This window comes from Aythya fuligula, chromosome 4, assembly GCF_009819795.1.
Source record: "Aythya fuligula isolate bAytFul2 chromosome 4, bAytFul2.pri, whole genome shotgun sequence".
Classification (NCBI taxonomy): Eukaryota; Metazoa; Chordata; class Aves; order Anseriformes; family Anatidae; genus Aythya; species Aythya fuligula.
The window spans coordinates 38,218,875-38,234,084 of NC_045562.1; the positions used below are offsets into that span (position 1 = coordinate 38,218,875).

Consider the following 15,210-nt stretch of genomic DNA (forward strand, 5'->3'; position numbering starts at 1 on the left):
GAAATTGCAAGACAAATGAATATGTCATATCCTTTATCTTATTTATATGTTGTTTGGTTCAAAATCCTATTTAAGATCATAACATGACTGGGAAAAATTATACACTGCACTTATCCAGGCATGGATGGAATTCAAATTTTTAAACATCCATTCTTTCAAGGTTGTGCAGGATTATATATAATGTTCTTTACTGTATGTAGCTACAGCAGAAAAAGATAGTAGCGTCGCTTCCTCATGACTATTGAAAACAATGGGGAAACACAATTTCCTACATGCTTTCATATGTAGAGTTTTTCCCCAATGTAACACTAGCTCAAAATATTATGGTTTAATGTTGTTTGTTTTTTGTTTGTTTGTTTTTCAATAAACAGTAAAAATGATCTCTACAGCAACTGGTAGCTCAGGCACTAAGGTTATTTGAGAAAATTGAATTGAGCTGGGGAGAAACTGTGTTTATGAAGTGTGTAGTGCCTGCAAACAAACAGAAAAAGATGCATATTCCCTCAGCAATAGCTACTTCCAGAGAGTCCAGAGAGCAGAGAATGTCAATAAGTAGGCGTATGAGGTGGCTATAGCAAATAGTGCAGACAGAGGAGGAGAACCAGATGTTGCAATGCTGTGACACTGCATAGAAGACCGATGTGTTACATTAAAATAAGCAGTTTCCCTGCTACAGCTGGCCATGCATAGCACACTGTACAGTTGGAATTTGTAATGTCATAGCATCTGCTTCTGTGTAAGGCTTTCATTTTATTTTTCAGACAATTATAATCTCATTCTCTCTCTCTCTCTCTCTCGATAACTCAGATTTGCTTGACAGAAGAAAAAAAAGGCTGCAGTGTTGTCAGGATCTCTAACTGCAATCCTCTGGTGATGAAAGAGACCCCAGAAATTACGTATAGTATGCTGCAGTGAAAACATAAAAAGCCTCAGTTTCCTACCTGCTGCACCCCAGTCATTTTCTCTTCTTGACACAAGATGGAGAAGAGGGGACAACCAGTAGTCAGAAAGGTAAAAGAAATACATTTCTTTTTAAGTTGGAACAAGTCACAAAATAATAGACATTTTTTAGAGCTGAAGCTTATTGCTTTGGTTATATTTTTGAACTTCAGGGCATATAGAACTCTTAAAGAAATGCAAACTAAAGTTGTTCTGTGCAGATTTTGTTTTGCCACAGAAATCTTGTCTTTTCCAAAACTGTTTTTCCTTGCTAAGATTTGAAAGAAGTTATCTATTTATAGGCACATTCCTCAACTATATATATCTGTGTATTTGCTCTCCTTGAAAAAGATCAGGAGATTAATGTATTGACAGATAGTTGGGAAATTAAAAATTATGAATACACTTTAATATGGTTTTCATGCCTGCAGGTTTGACCACAATGAATAAACCGTGACGTTTGTTTAGTTTTCTGTGGTTTCCAATAGTCCTTCCAGGCTATGGCAGCTTAGTCTTTTTAATAATTTTATTTTGCCTTTGGAGAAAAGCCTGCTGCATATACTGAGTCCACAGATAAATGTACAAATATTAAAAGGGGAAAAGGGATTTATATCTGTGTATTAGATTGATCTAATTACATTATAGAATCAAATAAAATCACTTCTCTGGAAGCCAGGCTGCTAAATTTCATGCATAACTGTATATCCATTTTGCAAAAATAAACCAATTATGTCATTGGTATATTCACATAGAATGTGATTGAAGGGCCCAGCCTTTTAGTAAACACGCACATTCTATTGAAAGGTACAGCCTTTTTGCTTCTTAATACCAGCTTGGCTGTACATGCCAGTAATTTTCTACGTTCCTCCCTCTTCAAATCCTGTGGATGCAATTTTTCTATCACCTTCTTTTTCAGGGAATCCTTGCAGCCTTTCCTATCCACCTCCTTTGCTGACAATTTACTCAGTTTCTCCAGAGTATCAGATACAATCTTTGCTTCATCTATAGTTCTCCCATCTCAACTCAACTTTTCAGTGATTCTCTCTTTTACCTTCAACTGTTTGAAGTACACGTTTTGTTCTGTTAATCCTGTAATGAATCAATTTATCTGTAATCCTGACCATTTTTTCATCTTTTTTTTTTTTTTTTTTTTTTTATTCTTCCTTCTTACATATTCCTCTTTCCAGGTAGTAGAGGAATTAACCTAAAAAGCATTGTGGTGTGAAACCTGAATGTGCAATGCATTCTGCTTCACTGTGCTACAGAATACAGTGATAAACTCCAAGGTCAAATGATCAATGGAGCAAGTGTAAGTGAGAGAAGATATACAGTCCTTCCTGCATAAAAAAGTCTAGGGTTTGCTTGTGGACCAGTTCAAGTTGCACAAAGCATAAGAATGGCAAATAGCCCAAAGTAATTTTGTTTCTCTTATCTTGGTAGTGAATGTTTTCCAAAGAGGGTAATACTCTCCGTCAACAAAAAACAGCAACTTTTAAGGTCTACATCAGCTGTGTGATCTTTCATTCTTTTGCTGGAACAGTAATCCATTACATTTTTACTGTCTTAAACAATATGTTTACTTCCATCCTCCAGCTATCTTTTCTCATTTTGTTAGGTAGGACAGGAAAACATTAAAAAGCAAAACAGAAAATAAGTAATTAACTCTAAGATTTTCTCACATTTACTGCAGAGACATGTTACAAACTAAAGAAGAATTAATCCTCAGCTGCAAAAGTATTCTTCTACCTTTCACTATTTATACAGATTTGCTTCTTATCCCCTTTCAGCAATACTTAGTTGTTTTTGCCGAGACCGTAATAATAAAGCTGAAGTTAGTCTTGAAAAAAAAAATAAATAAATAACTGTAGGCCAAGTGGAAGAAAACTGATTGAAATCAGCTCAGAGCAGAAGAGGTTTCAAGTTGATGGTCTGTGTTCATTCCAGTAAGTCCATGTGGTTCATCAAACAACTAGAGGTGTATCAAAGACTAAGCAGTCAGAAACATGAGGGAACCAGGAAAATGTCAAGGATGAAGCAAAACTGGAACAGAAAATGTGGTGTGTATGTTGAGTAGGTGAAGGAGAAAGAGACATTTGAGAGTCTAAATGATTAATAATTAACAGACGTGAAAACAACCTTAGAAAAGAGATGTTGTGATTCTAACAGTTCAGTGCTATGTTAAATGTTACAGATGAACACTGGGGAAAAGGCTATACCCTCAGGAATCTGAACAACCCTACACAGCCAGTAATTTCATGACCTCTCTCTCACTGACTAGGAAGGATTATGTTTGCTAAAATAGGGATAAACTTAAGTCTTGACTCCTAAAAGATTTATATAGCAATAAAATAAATAAATATATAAATTTAAAAACTTCTGCAACAACCATCCTGAAAATGGATGGACAAGCAACAAGGGCATGTCATTTAATCACCATTTAGTAAATGAAATGTTGCTGTCATCAACTATGAAGCACGAAGCACTGTTGAACTGAACTTATTTTCAGGCAGAGAAAACAAATTTTCTGAAGATGCCCAATTGTAAGCACAATAGTAGACTTTAGGATTACATATCTTTACCAGAAAACTTTACGTATATAAACTATGTGTTAATAACATAAAACAAGAGAATACACCTGAAAATATTTTTCTAACTGTAATAAAGGCCCTAATTTAGACATAATAGACATAGAACAGAATTTAGACATTAGACATAGAATATTAATGATATTAATGCTACATTAATGTAAGTAGTCCGTGTCATCACATATATGGAAGCAGCTATAAAATTATTTCAGAATTCGTAGGGCCTCTGAATTTTACTAGCTGAGTTGGAGGATTTGGTCAGTTTATCTATTTTTTCTAATTTTTCTATAACCACTCACTTCCCATGAGACATTTTTCACCTAGAGAACCCCAGGTGAAAGTCAGCATAGACTTGGGTCTGGCTTGCAACCCCCAAAAACCACATCATTATTAGAAAACAGATGATCATTGTCATGGGTATTTGTTCCCCACTACCTTCTGTGCAGGAACTACAAAAGTATCAAGATCAGATACATCCTTGATAGTGCTAGACACAGTACTCCTCCAGTTTTTCTCTAATTAACCAATCTATGATTTTCAGAGAATAGTAAGAATTTCCAAATGACCAGAAATTGGGAGTAGCTGTGTCTCTGAATCTAGAACATTAATGACAATCTTAGGCCAAGTTCTCATTCTGGATAAAATGGCTTTATGTTGTAGCAATCAAAGGTGTCAGTTATTTTGCTTTACACTACTAGAGTATCTGACTTAAAGAGGATATGGAAAAGTCAGTTCTAGTCCTTCCTGCATCCCCACACCCTACCCATGCCAATCTGAATGAGGTAGTGAATGAAATACTATCTATCTACTATTCTGTACGTAGATCCACGTAGCTATAAAGTTTTTGTATCATCCAATCCATCTGAAAAAAAAAAAAAAAAAAAAAAAAGAAAAAAGTGTAAAAAAATGGTAGGCATCCATTTGGTAAATTACTTGAATGTCCAGACTCACTTATCTAGGTGTCACCTCTAACTGTTCTAATGTCTCTCATGTAGCTGTGTCTTTAATTTATCTACCAGAAAATAAGGTGATAATAATGTAATTAATATGAGATATCAGATTTGTAAAGTTATCTGAAATCAGGAAATTCCTGTTATGTTGTCAGATATCTTAGGATGCAGATACCAAGAAAGACTCACTAGAAAGATCACAAGAGGTGAGGAATGGCTGAGTGATTCTTTCAAATGAGAAACAATATCTTTCACTATATAGTCTCCTTTACAGGAGGCTGGCAAAGGATGGTAAGTGAAATTCTACCACACACAGTGGACTTTGTCATATTTCATTATAAAAATATAGGAAGACTTGCATTATTACTTCACTATCCATGAAAATTTGTTCTTTTACTAGACTGTGTAAAGTCATTTTGGTGGAAGATGAGGTTGCTGCTTCAGTGCTCCAGCTGTGGTCTATAAGAGAAAGAGATGTACAATGAAGTTATGCAGATGAAAAACAGTGCTTGACATTCATTATTTTCCTATTTATAGCTGAGGCATATCCTAGTACATAGAAAATTATTGCATTCTGAGATATAATATTGTTAGTGATTCTAACTTTAACCTGCATTTATCATTAGTTCTCATCTTCATTTACAGTGCTGCTCTTACTGTTTTCCTTCTCATTTGCTATATCTTGATAAATTAGATGACAGGCTCTTTGGGGCAGTAGCCATGTTTTGCTGAATGTTCTCTGCTATGAAGTAAGCCCTGCTTTAGATTTGGCTGAATGTTTGCTAACACTCTAAAGAGAAAATTAATAACTTGAGAATGAGTTGTGGCCCCCTGAAAAAGATGTAGTTAGGGGCCTCATCCTGCGTTTATTGCACAGATTCACTTCACTGTTTTCCTTACACATAAAATATGTACACCATAAGTAATGGTGTATTGTATATACCATTATGTATATATATATCATGTATATGGTGTATATATATATATCATGTATATATATATCATGTGTATATATATATATATATCATATATATATCATGTATATGGTGTATGGTATATACACCATAAGTAATGGTGTATTGAAGATCTGGTCAAATTAAAAGTGAATATCTTGTTTTCCAGTATCTTTGTAGCTAGACATACAGAGGCACAAAATTTTTTAATTTGAATCAAGGTAGTAGTTATTTCTTAGTCCTGTGTCTCTGCCATCATTCATATCAGTGTATGATATTATACTCCTTAAATATATGGGAGAAGCTTCCCTGATTTAGATTAGAATATTTAAATATTAGATTTAGATCAGTGTCTGTTCCCCCACCACTTTTTTTTTTCCTTCCTTCCTTCCTTCCTTCCTTCCTTCCTTCCTTCCTTCCTTCCTTCCTTCCTTCCTTCCTTCCTTCCTTCCTTCCTTCCTTCCTTCCTTCCCTCCCTCCCTCCCTCCCTCCCTCCCTCCCTCCCTCCTTCCTTCCTTCCTTCCTTCCTTCCTTCCTTCCTCTGAAAATACCAGACTGCATTTGCTCAGCTGAGTCTCTTATGCCAATAAACAGCAGGCATGCTGACACCTTACCACAGGTCACTGGGGATCCAGTTTCTTGAATGGATTTGAATTTCCTGTTGGCTGATCAAAATACTGATGTTGTCAAAAGTGGAATATGGATGTGAACATTTTGCAGCTCTTACTTATCATGGGATGTTTCACATGAAATGAGAAGCAGAGCAAAGTTAGTCATGTGAGAATCTCTTCTCTGTGCTTTGCTGCTTCTTGTCTCCATCTGTGAAAGCTATACATAGCCTTTGAGCACCCACAGTGAAGCACTCAAAAAATAACAGATAAACTCTTAATAAGTGAAAATATGGAAACAACTAGCAAATGTAAAGTCTTATTTTCATAAATTATAGGTTTGAATAGGATATGCTGTGTTTTTGTTTTGTTTTGTTTTATTCTAATACATAGGCAAATACTGATGATTTTCTCACAAAAACCTTTTTTTTTTTTTTTTATTTTAAAGATAACAACATACAAGCTTTCAGAAAGGAGCATTTTTTGGAATGCTATAAGGCACAATATAAACCTATCTGCAAATAAAAAAGGAACTTAGAGCTCATCTTTTATTTATTTCTTTGTCTGTAATCTCAGAATTTTATTTGTGGGTGCACCATGCTGGAGACCTTAGTAGATTAGGAATACTTTAGGCTAGTGGCTGTATTAAAAATAGGTTGCATGGAAATTTAGGAAATATTTTTGGAGGCAGGTATTTTGTAGGAGGATGGAGATCAGCTGGGAGGGGAGGGAAGGGGAGGTGAGGGGAGATATGCAAAGGACTGTATTTGACCAATAAATTAAAATTGGTGTGTTAGCTTGTGCCATTCCTCTAAATGAAGTAAAGTTCTGAAAGAAGGGTGCTTTGAGATAAAAAGTTTCACTTTGAAAACATTGAAGCAGAATATTCAAAAATCTACTGAAAATATAAAATAGATATGTGACAATTCATATTTTTCCACATCCTTTTTGTCTAACAGAAACAAACTTCATGTCTGAGACAAGACATATGCCATTTATATATATATATATATATATATATATATATAAATACAGTTTAAGCTCATCCAAGAGGGTTTCCATCCTTTAGTTTTAGATACAAAGAAATGGATTTTTTTTTTCTATACTTAATGTGTTGGACAAAATGAGAACCCATTTATGCAGCTTCTGAAATCAGCAGGCCTATATATTCCTCACTTTTACACAAAGACATAGTTAAAAGCCAAGGATTTTCATGTTGTGAACGGGATTTAAACTGTTATGTTTAATTAAAATATATTTAAATGACATTGCCAACGATAATTTCAAATAGTGCCAATTCAGTCTTGTATTATTGACTTTCATTAGTCTTAATCACAATTTAATGCAGTTTATTAAAGAAATAATGATGGATATTCTTTTAAAATATATTTTACAATAAATATTTAATTTCCAAATAAGTGGGGAGGATTGAATGTGAAATACTAAGTACAAAAACATATGGGTAATACAGTATTCTATTATTTTATAAAATTCAATGTCACCATTCCAATTTTTATGTATTTAATATTTTCTTATTTTTCATTTTATTGAGGTATTTAAATTCCCTTACTAGTTGGTAGATTCTTTTGGAAGTTCTACAGCATAAATTGATCATCATTATTTTCTCCTGTTGTTTCATTCTAAAACCATATCTTACTCAAGTGTGCTACATTTCTATTGCTACATCTCTAATTAACCTATTGCTACATCTGACGATTAATGAAGTAAAAAAAAAAAAAAAAAAGCAAGCGACTTCCTTCCTATAAGTTCATTTTTCATTAAAAACAGACATTGTTGACTATCTGTTAACCAGTAGAAACATCTCTGATAAATACTAATAAATAATATGAAATATAAGTTGAAGATGATGGAAAAGGAAGAAGCTCCAAAGAGATCTTTCTTCCCATGATTTGAATGTTACACTCCTAATGCAAAGAAACGCAACTATGCCAGACTTAAAAATCTTAATGCTGTGTATGAAATATAGCTTCTTTGCATACTTTATACATGTAATTTTGCTTGTGTTGCCTGTGTTTTAGAGATGAACCTGTAGTGTGCCCTTTTATCTAAGTTATCCAAAAGCACAATGAGAGAAAAAGCAGTCAAAGCCTGATCTGGAAAATAAATAAATAAGTAATTAAAAAATTGTAAGGACACAGAAAGAGAATGGGTATGGGCCAAAATAAAAGTTTGTGTCCCTGTATCTCAAATTAGCAGTACTAGAAATTCACATAAAATTTCTCTTTCTGAATCAACTGCATCTTTCCTTGCTTTCATGACTTATTTTATATCCAGTAATTGTGCAATTTAGTTTGCCTATAGAGAAACTCATAACAGCAATATATGATCACAGCTTCTGTAATAGTTTCATGAAAAGAATTACTGAATAATCTTCTTTAGTTGAAATCAATTCTTATTAATTACAACTTTCTCAGTATTTTTTTTTTTTTAATTTAGTTATTAAAATTCAGAAAGTAAGTCCTTCTGAAATGGAATAGCACACTCTGAGGGTGTTTTCTTTCAATTCTAATGTTATTCTTATCTTATAAACAACACGTTTGTTTTACATGATTATGTTACTATTTATCTTTTTTTTTTTTTTCTTTCCTCTGGATGTTCATAATTGTAAAAGCATAATAATTAGAGCAGGATAGCCAAATGGCCTCATATAAACTTCTTTGGAACAGTTTTAAAATAAGCTCTTTTCTGCTTTTTAATTTGGAAGTGGGCCTTTTCCATTTTTAATTTGATTTCATAAACTCTCAGTTGCACTAAAGGTTTGTTGTAATGGGTTTTTAAATACCATTGTCAGGATGCCCTATGGCAATCTTCTTCTAATTCTTAATGGCATACAGCTGGGCAGGAATGGACATCAAGATGTCCACCAAAATCAAAGAATCATTTTAGCTTGGGAGTAAAAATGCAGTATTCATATTTTGAATGACTCATTTTTATTCCCTTTTCCTTTATACAGGTTGTTGAAGGCTGTCTCTAGAAAAGCCATAGCTAAAACACATTTGCTGACTTGGAGTTTAAGGACCTCAAGGAGATACGTATTGTGGAAGAAAATGTTAGAAGGAGAAAGGGAATGTTTTAATCTCTTGTTGAATTGTAATTCTTACAAGATTAAAGGAAAATCTCTCCTTGGTTCTTTCCTGATAAATTGACAGGAAGAAGGAAAAAACAGTATTGTGAGGCATCTCTTACTTCTTCTTCACTAATTCTGTTTCCCTGCTCTTTTTGACACCCTTTTTGCTACATATTTATATGCCTTAATAAGACTTAATAAGATAAATATGATCTTATAATAAGACCAAATATGGTCTTTTGCCATGGTTTCAACAAATTACTGGCTTTATAATTCTATATCATAGTTGCTTTATGAGTTAGACAAGAAAAGATTAGGAAGAGACCATTTCACCTCGCACATGGCTATATCAACTTTCCAAGAAGCCTAATGCAGTGAAAAGACAAAAGAAGTGCAGTTATACACTCTTTGAGGATATTCAGTTAACAAAACGTCCCAATCTATAGAAGAGGATTATCCAATCCACACTTTTTAAATGGGAAGAGATAAACAGTTTATTGTCTCGTTAACTCAAAACAGTATTTTATCATAGGATTTTCTAAATTACTAAATTGAAGTCAGTTAAATATGGAATGTGAACATGTCCCTGTATTCAAAACAGAAGGAAAAGAATTAGTGAGCCTACCCAATATTTTGTGGGAGATTTCCATAAGCATACTGGACCATAGATTTGGTGAAAATGTGATTAAAAATACATTAGAGTTAGAGAGGCTGCTGTAACATGAGACTATTGTTGAAAATTAAATCTGATAATTGTTTTTTTCTCTTTTGCTTTTCTGATGAGGGTGCAGAAGAGCAAATCATGGTAAACATCGTTGCTGTATGGGTAGTAAAATTGTTGTTTACTCTGGTAAAAGGGCAGATTTATTTATTTTTTTTCAGAAGCTTAGCTGCTAGCAATATCCCTATCCTCTGAAACACAATATAATGGTTGTTACAAAGAAAGTGATGATAAATATCAGGAATCCCTCCAGTTGTACAAATTAAATGCAATATTTAGATTTAACATGTAAGAATAGTGATATCCCTGAAAAATTATGCATGGGCATATCATAAACCTATATACTATTCTTCTTTTGTTTAAGTACACTCATGAAGAGAGAGTGTGGGTGAATTGGGATGTCCTGTATAAATTAGTAATTTTTACTAGATAATTTTGTAACACGCAGCTGAAAGTTCAAGAGGACATCCTCTCATAGTGCAAACTTTTTATATCACTAAAAAGGTCTACTCAGCTATGAGTAAGCTTACTTTAAGTAAGCTTATTTTTTATTTTTTAACCATTTCATCTTCAGTATATTTTTTCTTCAATGCTGAGTGATTTGTTTCTCTGGTCTTAGTTTTTCACACACTGAAAGTCCTTTGGCTGTGATTTTATTAGACGAAGAATTAAGCACCCATTCTGTGAAACAGAAAGAAGCAATAAACTCCACCGTGCTTCTTTGAAACTCCCACCTAATGATTGTAGTAAGAAAGATTTTGAAAATTTTTCCTTTTTGAACATCTTTAGATATCCCTATCCTTAGATATTCATCACATACACTTCTACTTTTTTCAACTTTGCTTAACCTTTAAGCACTGTCTTTTCCTATTTCTAGCACTTCCCTTTTCATTTCTATTCCCATCTTTCATTTTGATTCTTATTCAAATTAAATTCCATTCTTTCTGTCCATGCATGCAGAAGTACTTTAATCAGTAGTTAGTGTCATCTTAAAGCAAATATGTTTACTTTTTTCTACTTTTTCAACTTTCAAATACCTTTAACTTTTTTCCATTCTCTTTTTTTTTTTTTTTTTTCTTTTGAGTTCACAAGCTACATTGAATAAAATGCTTTGACTTTAAAATGCCAAGCTCTTGTTTTCTTTTCTTGGGTATTCATTTGCTTAGGATAGCTCTGAGATAAGTACATTTTGCTAAGGACCAAAGGCAAAATTGAGCATATGGTAGAATTCCTAAACTGTGCAGCTAATTCACTAACCTACTGTTTCCACTAGCAATCTCATTTCTCATTTATTTTCACTATGTACACTTGTTAAGAAGTGTCATTTTCCAAGCATACCAATATCTGAAGCAATTTACAATATTTTCTCATAAGTACAAACATACAGTTCATTGTAGAGCCTCGAGTAAAATTTTCTCCTTATTTTACCTAATATTTTAACATGAGCTAAAATACTTGCAGCCTAAAAATATAGAAAGTTATTGGGAAATTATCATTACTGTGGTTTTTATTCAGTGAGTCATAGAGTCTGAACCAAGGACATGCTGAAGAAAGTCTGAATAACTAATAAGTTGTACTAAGCTCCCCCATGAAAATGGACACAGTATTGAGTTGAAAGTTTTTCTTTAAACAGTTACTGTAGTTTTCTTTTTTCATAAAAAATCTGGATTGTCACATAGATTAGCCCATAGAAGTTTATAGTTCATTAAATTAAAAAGGACGGAAAGAAAGAAAGAGAAAGACATGCATGACTTAGAACAATTGGTTTCATAGTAAGGTAGCTGTGATTTTAAATATGACTGAAAGTATTTTCCATGAAACAAAAATGTGTTTTAGAATTAGAGGACTGGTCAAACAGACTGTGCTGTAGGAGACAAAATACTTTCATCTTTGAATTTAAGGGAATACAAATCTCATATTCAATAATAATAAAAAAAAAACATTCTTGACTTGGAGGGTGAATAAATCTATGATAAGCAGCTCACTAACAAAAGACAAAAAACAAATTTTCTGAAAATCTGTTTAGAATTTAAAATAATGGCACTGGTAAAAAAAAAAAAAAGTCTGTATTTTCCTTTGCTGGAATGTTAAAAAAAAAAAAAAAAAAAAGTGATAACCATTTCTGTTTTAGGTAGAATACTGACTAGATGCTGAATAAATTGTTTTGCATTATCTTACTTGTTATGTATGATATTGTGCTTGTCATGGACACTGCCAATAAAGAAAAGGTAAAAGGTACCTTTACAAGTAAAAGGACTTGTATATAAACATCATACTGCTGCAACTGATAATGGCAAATAATATATTGGCAATAATATATTATATTGGCAAATAATATATGGCAAATAATATTTGCCATAAACATGTCCTGAGTTAAAATGGTTGTTACAAGTAAATTTAATGGGGATGCCATTTGAAGTGTTTGGAGAGTGACATTAGAAGGAGTAAAGTAAACTACTTAGGAAATATATACTTTCTATAAATTGTATTCTCAAGACTGAGATTTGGAATAGACATAGTGGAAAAGAAAGATGAAGAGATATTAGTTATGATGAATTATTCATATTGTAGCAACAGGACAATATTTATTCTCAATAATGTACTTACACCTCTGGAGAGTTGAAGCACATCAAAGCTTGTTTATTGTTGATTTATGATCAAAAACGTAAGAAATATTCAATCCTCACAATTTTGGAAAAAAAAAAAATTCTTCCTAGTCAGTAAAAAGGGGATGTTTGTCCTAAGGAATTCTGCTGAATAATAAATAAATAAATAAATAAATAAGGCTTCTGACAATACACAATACAAATTATGACCTACTTCTGGCTGAAGCTATTAAAATTAAGCTTCTCTGCTCTGAATACAAATATATATATAGTGTTCTATATCTCTGAGTAATGAAAACCATATATTTCTGTTTATTTAAATTATGTATAGATTAAATAAAAATATAATAATGAAATATTGTACAACTGGGATTTCTGTAAGACCTGACATAATTCTATGCGATCAGGCTTATCAAGGCTAAAAAAAACAAACTTCTTCAGGATATCATGTAGGTAAGTAGATTTTTCAAATCTGTTCAGTACCTGTGAACCTCCCCTGTAACCAACATCAGTTGTTGGATTAAGAGCTGTGATTCTGAGAAAGAAATAGCTGTGTGTTTTATTACTTTCTGCGTTGTTTTAATTACTTTCAGGGTCACTGTTCTCTGGGTCTGCCTCCCTTGACTGGTGATGGTGCACAGTTTACAGAAGATAGCCCTTGGAGGAACTGCTTGCCTTTTGCAGTGACCAAAGGTTTCCGCTCTTTGAGCGGAGGAGGCAGATTCAAGAAAGCTGCAGTCGCTGAAGTGTGCTCATCATCTTCCCTCATGGCATCTTCCTCCTTGAATTTTGCTTGTTGTGCTTGCTTCCTCCTTTGCTGCCCTTGTGAGATGTCACATTTCAGTTGGGTAAGCAATTTGGTTGTAGCTCTAATCAGAAAGAGGTGTCCAAGCACCAAGATTAGGGGCTTAAGGTTGATTTCTCCTCCCTCCCCCACCCTGTATCCTGTAGTAAATCATTTGTGTACAGCACCATAGCAAAACGAAAGCTGCTGACAGAAACTTTGAAGGAGTCAGTCTTTCATATACATGAATAACTTGGCATGACTGATGCAGCAAAAGGAGGATTGAATGGTTGCTGTCTACAAATACAAAACAAGTTTACTTACCTAGAAGAGCATAGAACTAAAAAGTATTATAAAAGGATGAATAGTTACATCCTTGCCTTGAATAAAAATTAGCTGTAAATTAGAAATCCCTTAATGTCCTCTTAAATCTTAGCAAGCCAAATCTGTCTTTCACTGAAAATGCAGGAAGCAAAATTCAAATAAGGGGCTTCTAAGACAAGGATCAATAGTTTTATGAAGGCAATTCTGAGACATGCATCTGATGTGACAGAATTTCTCAGGAAAATTATTTCTGTTCAACAAACCACATATTAGCTTATTTATTGGCTTTATAAAATATAGCACGTTTTAAAATGAGAATCACAGAATCACAGAATTTCTAGGTTGGAAGAGACCTCAAGATCATCGAGTCCAACCTCTACGAAACGCTAACAATCCCCACCAAACCATATATCTAAGCTCTACGTCTAAACGTCTTTTAAAGACTTCCAGGGATGGTGACTCCACCACTTCCCTGGGCAGCTTGTTCCAGTGTCTAACAACCCCTCCGGTAAAGAAGTTCTTCCTAACATGTAACCTAAAACTCCCCTGGAGCAACTTAAGCCCATTCCCCCTCGTCCTGTCACCAGGCACGTGGGAGAACAGACCAACCCCCACCTCACTACAGCCTCTTTTAAGGTATCTGTAGAGAGCAATAAGGTCACCCCTGAGCCTCCTTTTCTCCAGGCTGAACAAGCCCAGCTCCCTCAGCTGCTCCTCGTAGGACTCGTTCTCCAGGCCCCTCACCAGCTTCTTCGCCCTTCTCTGCACCCGCTCAAGCACCTCGATGTCCTTCTTGTAGCGAGGGGCCCAAAACTGAACACAGTACTCAAGGTGCGGCCTCACCAGAGCTGAGTACAGGGGGACGATTATTTCCCTAGACCTGCTGGCCACACTGTTTCTGATACAAGCCAGGATGCCATTGGCCTTCTTGGCCACCTGAGCACACTGCTGGCTCATATTCAGCCGACTATCCACCATCACTCCCAGGTCCTTCTCTGCCTGGCAGCTCTCCAACCATTCCTCTCCCAGCCTGTAGCTCTGCTTGGGGTTATTGCGCCCCAGGTGCAGGACCCGGCACTTGGCCTTGTTAAACTTCATGCAGTTGACCTCAGCCCATCGGTGCAGCCTATCCAGATCCTCATGCAAAGCCTTCCTACCCTCGAGCAGATCGACACACGCGCATAGCTTGGTGTCATCTGCAAACTTACTGAGGGTGCACTCAATGCCCTCATCCAGATCATCGATGAAGATATTAAAGAGGACCGGCCCCAGCACCGAGCCCTGGGGGGACGCCACTAGTGACTGGCCTCCAACTGGACTTGGTTCCATTCACCACGACTCTTTGGGCCCGGCTATCCAGCCAGTTTCTAACCCAACGAAGTGTGCGCCAGTCCAAGCCAAGAGCAGACAGTTTCTTGAGGAGAATGCTGTGGGAGACGGTGTCAAAAGCCTTGCTGAAGTCAAGGTAGACCACATCCACAGCCTTTCCCTCATCCACCCAGCGCGTCACTTTGTCATAGAAGGAGATCAGGTTCGTCAAGCAGGACCTGCCTTTCATAAACCCATGCTGACTGGGCCTGATCGCCTGGTTGCCCTGCAAGTGCTGCGTGATGACTGTCAAGAGGATCTGCTCCATGAGCTTCCCTGGCACT

General features: G+C 35.1%; 1 long non-coding RNA gene across 1 annotated transcript; it reads left to right on the plus strand.

Annotated features, from left to right (window-relative positions):
• Window positions 1-605: 605 nt before the first annotated feature.
• Window positions 606-13,903, plus strand: LOC116489197. Its single transcript, XR_004253249.1, has 3 exons — window positions 606-711; window positions 808-1,011; window positions 13,044-13,903. It is a non-coding gene; the product is annotated as an uncharacterized LOC116489197 (long non-coding RNA).
• Window positions 13,904-15,210: the final 1,307 nt, after the last annotated feature.